Here is a 7,362-nt window from a genome sequence, read left to right on the forward strand (position 1 = left end):
TTTGTTTCTATGGTTTAAGATCACCTTGCTTTTCTGTTGCAATACTTCCATTATTCAGTAGTAGATACAGCCACGTACAGAGAACAGTGGTCTGTCACAGTGCAGCCAACAGGAGGGGTTAGACCTTCTTTAGGCGTTTATTTTTTATTTATTTATTTTTTAGTGCCACCTGTTAGGTGCTTGTGGCTCAGTGTGCTCCCTCTGCCCTCCTCATTCCCACGCTCTCCCGTTCTTGTTCTCTTACGGGGGATGTCTGCAGTATGGCCCATGCTTCTAGCAACCTGACCAGTTAGAGCAAGTCTGAGAAGGTAAAGGGGATTTGTAACAGGTACTGGCTTCCCTATAAGTACCTGACAGTCTGTTCTTCCTCACAAAGATGGAGATAATGGGGTTCATTTCATGCATTCTCTCAAATCTTACAAATAATGGGTGTAATGACTGGGCATCTTACCTTCACAATAATCAGTGAAATAAAAGGTTCAACTTAAAGTTCAGAAAGCCCTGAACACTGCTTCTGAGCAGCGGAGTGAGACCATGGACAGTCTGTTGCTTAAAAGTTCAGACTGACAACAAAGTGACTGGTTGGCTTTGTGGTAAGCCAGATGCCATTTTTCACAGACACCTATACCAAATATGCACAGAGGAAAAAGAAAACGAATACGCTGGCCTTACGCAACATTTTCCTTTAAAGGAGGTTGGAGAGGACTGGAGCACAATAAAACTATATAAAAACCTTTTCAGTTGGAAAAGTGTCACTTGGCTAGGTCTTTAGTCTTGAGCGTTGGGCAACTTTCAGTAGCCCATTAGACTAAATAAACAAATAAGTAATTAAAATCAAAGACAGATATCTAAAGATCCATATTTGGAATGTTAGAAAGTTACCTGTTCATTAATTAAATCATCCACGGAGTTTATTAAGCTCCTGCTGTCTTGAGCTGGGCCCTTGGAGGTCGTGATGGCTCAGCCCAGTTGCTGCCTTTAGGGGCCTCGGAGGGAGACATGCCCATTCAAATGTTCACTAGGTGTCCGCACAGGCTGCCGAGCACAAGAGGAGCACCCCGTGGGGATGGGGAGGGAAATTCTTTGCATACAACACATCCACGTGGGGGAAAGTCTGTGTTTGAGGTCGATTTCCAACTTTACCTTCCCTTGCGTCTTCTGCGTCCTCCTTCCAAGATCCTCTCCCTTCTCTCCCCCTTGATGTCCTGTGCTGCTCTTTCAGCTTGAGAACCGCCTATCAATTTGCTTTATTGTCCTTCCATGGCTATTGGCCATGCAGGACCATGAAATGGGCTCTGTGACCCTACTGGACACATTCCCAGGCCTTAATTTCATTTTGAGATCTTGGGGATTTAAGTCCCCAAAAGCCAAGGATATAGCGTTGTATGACTGTACCTCCTCATGCCTGCCCCCGACCCCAACTTGTCTTTTCTTTGTTCTCAGAGAAGGTCGCTTTCTAGTGCTCCCTCCTGTACCGTCGTCCTTTTTCCTGTCAGGACGATTTCTTCTTCTTCTGGTGCTCTCTGCTTCCTCTGCCTCACTTCCAGCATCAAGAACAGGCTGGAGGAATTCTTCACCCTATCTCTGTTCCTTCATCTCTGGGGGTGGTAAATGCTAGTCTTTGGGGGCAATTGCCTTGGCATTTTAAAATGAAAGGGGGAGGAAGAGGGGGAAGATTCCACAATGAAATTATCTTAATTTAAGATTCAGACCACAACTGCAGAGAACATCTGTTTTGAAGTCTGCTGTTGTCTTTGTAACCCAAGAGAAAAGCAGGGTAAGATCAGAGGAAGGCCTTAGCCTTCCACCAGAGGAAACCACCTGCAGCCTGGGGAGGGGCCAGGATTCTGTTCTCCTGGGGTCTGGAGCCCCTTGCCAAGCGCTGCTTCTCTGTTTCTGCAGGTTATTAAGGAGCACTGGTTCTCCTGCCACCTGCGCTTAGGCTGTCATCCCTCTACCTCCTCAAGAGGCCAGTTTAGGACAATTTAAATTGGAATCCAAATTACATGATCCCCAAAGGCTCATAGGGTAAGCCTGCATTCTGCATTATCCAGGCCCAGGAGGGAGCAACAATCCCAGGAAATGGGCTCAGTGTGGGTGTGGAGGAAGCCTCGGAACCCGGCAGCCTTGATAGGCAGCTCCTCACCTCTTTCTGTGGGAGCAGAGCCTGATTTGCTGCTAGGGGAAGACGTGATGTCTAAACTGGTGGATTTGACAGTGTCGCTTGGTCTGCGGATTAGGCCAATCCATCCCACATTGTTGGGGCTGCAGATGCAGCTGAATGGTTCATAATTACAGCCTAAAGAAACTGCAGACAGCAATAGAGCCAACCCAGACCCTTTCTCTCCCTACAGCCCATGCCAAGCTGGCTCCCACAGGGAACGCTAGTGTGGTTATCCTGCACTGCACTTGCCCAAAGACAACACATCGGGTGCAGAGAACACTGTCAGATTTCTAGAAATCTGGTCATTTATCTCTCTCTGTGTACATGGGATTGTGCTTTGTGTCTCAAGAGTGTCCGGTAACAGACCACGCTGAATGGCCGTGGCTTCTGCAAATGTGGCGTCTGTAGACCCAAGGAGATGCCACGGACAGAACAGCAGTCCAGGGGATGCTGTTGTAGGACTGACATGGTCTTTTGCAAGCTGTGTGGCCTTGGGCAGAATGCCCTACCCTCTCACACTCATTTTTTCCCTCTGCTGAGCTGGAGGGCTGAACTTGACGATCTCTGGGAGACCCCCAGCTAGCTCCAACATGTGACAAAGCCAAGACCCAAGACGTTGGCTCCACCGAGGTACCACCCACACCATCTTCCTTCTGAATTTCAACAACGGTTTTTCCATGACTCTTAGAACAAATACAAATCTGCAGTTTTCTCTTCTAATCAGGTAGTGCTGGGATTTCTCAAGGGAGGCCAAAGCTGGGTAAGTTCCCAAATCAGGAACTGAGTGAGGAGGGGGTCTGGAGAGATTTTTAAATTCAACACGATCATTCTCCCTATCTTTCCCCAAAGACGGTTCAGGTAAATAGAGGAGCCAAGTTACTCTGCGAAGGGGATGGTCACAGAGATTGAACAGGGTTTCTTGACCGTTCTACCTCATCCTGGATCTTAATAGCAGGAGCAACTATTTAACTTTAACTGAGCGTGTTTTCTGACCCGGACACTGTGCTAAGTGCTTTGCACCCATTATCCCATTTAATCCTCCCAACGACCCTGAAAGGGGGGTGCTATTATTGTCTCGACCTTAAGTGTGGAGGAGCTGAGGTTTTAGAGTAAGTCATATAGGAGCAGGAATTAAGCCGGTTTGCCAGTGGAGCTAGAGTTCGAACCTGAGCCCTACTCCAGAGCCTACACTGCTCACTCTCATCTTTGTTTGATTGTGGAAGCTTTCCCTGGGGGCCAAGCAGCCCCCAAGTCCTCCCTCTCCCTGTCCCCCCTCCCCCCACTACTTCCCCCTCACCACGGCTCTTCTTATGGCCCATTGTTTATTGTACCTTCTAAACAATAGCTAATGAGTGTGTGTTACATGGTCCGGAGAGCCAGGGGTGATTTTATTCCCCGAGACAGAGATGAGGTTGTCACACACAAAGGTTAAGTGGCTCTGGTGAGGTCACAGAGCCAGCCTGCAGCCCTACAGCTCTGAGCCCGCCACTTGGGTTCTTGAACTGACCCTCAGGCCTTCTGGCATCAAAGTTTAATTAAGAGAGTTATTTTCATTTTCCTTTCGATCTCCAATTTGCCATTTTATTGCTGCTTGATAATGGTAGATATTGAGGCCCCAGGCAGTTTTCTGCCCCACTGTGCTTTTTTAATGACTCAACTTATCACGGAGAAACCACTTGCTTTAGAGTTAGAGCCTGTTTCTAGGTCCCTGCGTGTGACGGAGACTGTTGCCTTTTCTTAGAGAAAAAACAACCACAAACGCAACTCAGACAGGTTGTTAATTGAGGACTTTTTTTTTTTTTTTTTTTTAAATCTTACATTTAAACCCGTAAATCAACATCTGTGAGTCATAAACTTGTTCTGGATCAACCGTTAGTGGTCTGAATGTTTTTGCACCTACCTCCAATACGACATATTTTAGCTCAAAACCCAGAGGTTCTTTGGTTTGGTGAAGTTTAAGATTCAAGAAAGAGACAAACTTTTGCAAGCTCCATGCTCCTGGAGAGGGAGAGTCTGTCTTTCATGATTGTTTGAAATTCAGTGTATTTTTATCTTTCCTTTTTATGGAGGCTGGTGTGGAGTTGAGGGGCCGAGTAGTAAAGAGAAAGTTTATGTTGTGGACGTCTTCTATGCTTGTGAGGGAATTCTTATAAAAATGGGACTAGTTGCTTGATATCATGAATATCTAACTGCACACCCCTGTCCCCCAACTCTTGCAGCCCCGTTTTGATTCTTGTTGACATGATGTTCCTAGTTTAGGGAGTTTTAGCACTTGCTGGGTGTAATTCCTTAGGTCTTAGGAATGTTTAAAAATACCGTTCTGTTTTCTCCCAAGTGTGGGAGGAGCGGACTGTTGCATGACAAACAAAAACAAGAAAGTATTTCCATGGTTGATTTTTCTAGAGTGCCTCACAATCAGATCTAGTCTTGAAACAACTTGCCTCAAGTAGCTGGAAGGCAAGGCCTGGCTGATCTTGTTTTGCTGGTGGGGAAACTGAGGCACAATGAACCCGAGTGGACATAAATGCTGGGGAAGAGGGGTTCAGCTCTGCTGTGGGGGACAAAGGGCAGGCCTAGGGGCGGAGTCCCTGACACATTCTAGTTCATCTTCACAAGCCATAGCAGACAGAACCAGATCACTTAAACCTTTGAGTTAGAGAGAGTTGGTGGCAAAGTGGACGCCCCTAGTGACCAGGAAGTGATAGTTCATTACTGAATACGTATTTCCTGAGTGTCTGCAATGTGTCAGGCACTGGGCTAGGGATTGGCTTTTAGGCTCCGGTAAGATAGAAATGCCATCTGAAGTCCGCAGAACATTTACAAGAATCGACTCGTGTCGTAAAGAGAACGAAAATTTCCTTTATCAACATTGATTTGATACTTGCAGACCTGATTGGATTATTAGTATCCCGCATTTGTAAACATATTTTAATTGTTTACATCAGTGCCCCTTGTCCCAAGCGAAGTTGCAGTTAGATCTGAAGTTAGATGTATGATTTGTGATAACTTCACTGTTCACCATCAGCCTCAAACAGAGGGAGATTTCCTGGAGGTCTGTGGTGGGCCCCTGGCTATCCCCCCACCCTCCTGTCTTACCTAACCCCCTTCCTTGATTTGGACCTTCAAATATCTTGAGCTTCTGGGCGGCCAGACTGGGTTACAAAAGGGTGATGGACAAGGTGAGATGTCTCTGTTGAGGAACCGAAGGAATACATTCCCCCACTGCTGGAGTGGAGTGGAAAGTGTTTCTGCTTGGATCGTGGTGGGTTCTGTTAGTGTCTGATGGTGGGGGGTGTTGGCTGCAGAGTTCAGGCTAGCCTGGGGAAGAAAGCTGAGGAGGTTTCTGGGGAAGAGAAAGGCTGGCTCTGAGGCAGCTTCGTTTGCAAGCAGAAAAGTACTCACACTTGGATTTAAAAATAACAGAATTTTCTTAACACAACATCAATAAAACAAGATTCCCCAAAGCAACTCTTGATTTGCTCAGTTCTTTTGCTGATGTACTCAGAGCGGGCAAGGCAGAACGGGTTCAAGATCCTTTCCTTTGCTCCTTTGGACGTGAAAATATCACATTCATTCTTCCAGCCATCCCCCCCCCCCTTTTCCCAGGATCAGAAGTGTCTGTTCTTGTCATCTGGAGGCCAGCATTGTTCTCTCACACCTTTTGGAAACACAGCTGGATTACAACAATCCTTAAAAAATTAGTATTGTCACATACAAATATTTTCCTCTGGGCACTGAAGGATGGGTGTAATCTGAAGTTTGAACCTGGAGCCAGAGATTTATTTTCTGTTCCTGGCTCCTTTTCTCATTTGCTGTGGGAAACCTGCAAGTTACTAATGCTTCAAGGAGACAAAACTGGGATTAGGCGAGGGTAAGCAGGTGTGTTACAACTGATCTGAGTCAGTTGCAGGAAAGTGGTGGTAGCTCAACCTCGGCTTAGAAATCAGGAAACGTTATTAAAAATAGCTTTCTTTGAGGTTGTTCAGAAAGATTTATGCTTAATCTTCTAGTTAATCAAGAGTAGATCTCAATGTCTGGCTCTAGCTACACATATGTGTGTCTGTGTACGTTCCTCTAGATTTACTGGTTGATGTGTTAATTAGAACCAACTAGCTCCATTTATGATAACCAATGTATTAGTGCAAAGTCATTAATTATTTGGGATCGTGTTGTGGTGTCCGAAGTGTCTGGAATTCCCAAATGGAACAGGGGCTGTGCATTGTGATTCTGTCACAGCTGCGAATGATGTACTCCAGAAATTCAAAACCACAGAGCCTCTGCATCACTCTTTTGGTGGTGGTGGTGGTTGTCAGTTTTATCTAGTGGAGAGTCCATGAAACGAAAGGCTAATGGCGACGTAATTAGAGGAACACAATAATAGCTCCCCCTTCCACCCAACCGCTGCTATAGGTAAACTGGACGCTTATGGCAGGCCATGACTGGATTCCAGTTTGGGGACCCTGTTCTCTGCTCTCCCAATAATACATGAGCATTTGGGCCTTTGTTTGGGGGTGTCCTGTAGGCTGCCTTGGGCTTGATCCTTCTCCAGGGCAGCGAGAATTCTGCTCACGAACGCTGCCTGCGTGTTTTCTTAACTCATTTCTTAACCATGACACTGGGGGGGGGGGGGAGGTGTCTGAAAAATCGAAGGCTCTTCCAGAAACACTGCACCGATTCCTGACTCACTAACCGGCGAGAGTCCAGGACTTCTAAAGCCCTTGGAGGACACTGGCTGGAGAACCCCCTGCGCCCGCTCGCACGCACGCCCCTTCCTCCGCATGCCTCACGTCCTGTGTGTCAGTCTTTGTGAATGAATGATGTACACGCACTCGGAAAACTATGCTGCTACTGGGAGGGGGGGCAGGAGCGGGGTGACCAAGTCCTCAAGAATGCGTGGCGAATCAGACGGACTTTCCCGAAACGGCCGCGGCAGCCTCTGCACCCAGTCTGTTCGCGCGCTCTGGGTCCTTCCTGGCCGGGCAACGGGCTCAGCGCCCCGCCGGCTCCGCGCTCAGCTATCGGCGCGGCCGGGCGGCTGGGCCTCGGCAGGCAGCGGGCGCGGGCGCGGGCGCTGGTGGCCGAGGAGCTCCGCCCCGCCTTCCTTTCGTTTTTGGGCCGCCGCCGCCGATTGGCTGCGGGTCTCCGGCCCCGCCCCCGGAACGCCCCCGCCCCGCCAGCCCCGCCCCTCACTCCCCCCC

Source organism: Ursus maritimus, unplaced genomic scaffold (assembly GCF_017311325.1).
Source record: "Ursus maritimus isolate PB19 unplaced genomic scaffold, ASM1731132v1 scaffold_16, whole genome shotgun sequence".
In the NCBI taxonomy this organism is placed as follows: Eukaryota; Metazoa; Chordata; class Mammalia; order Carnivora; family Ursidae; genus Ursus; species Ursus maritimus.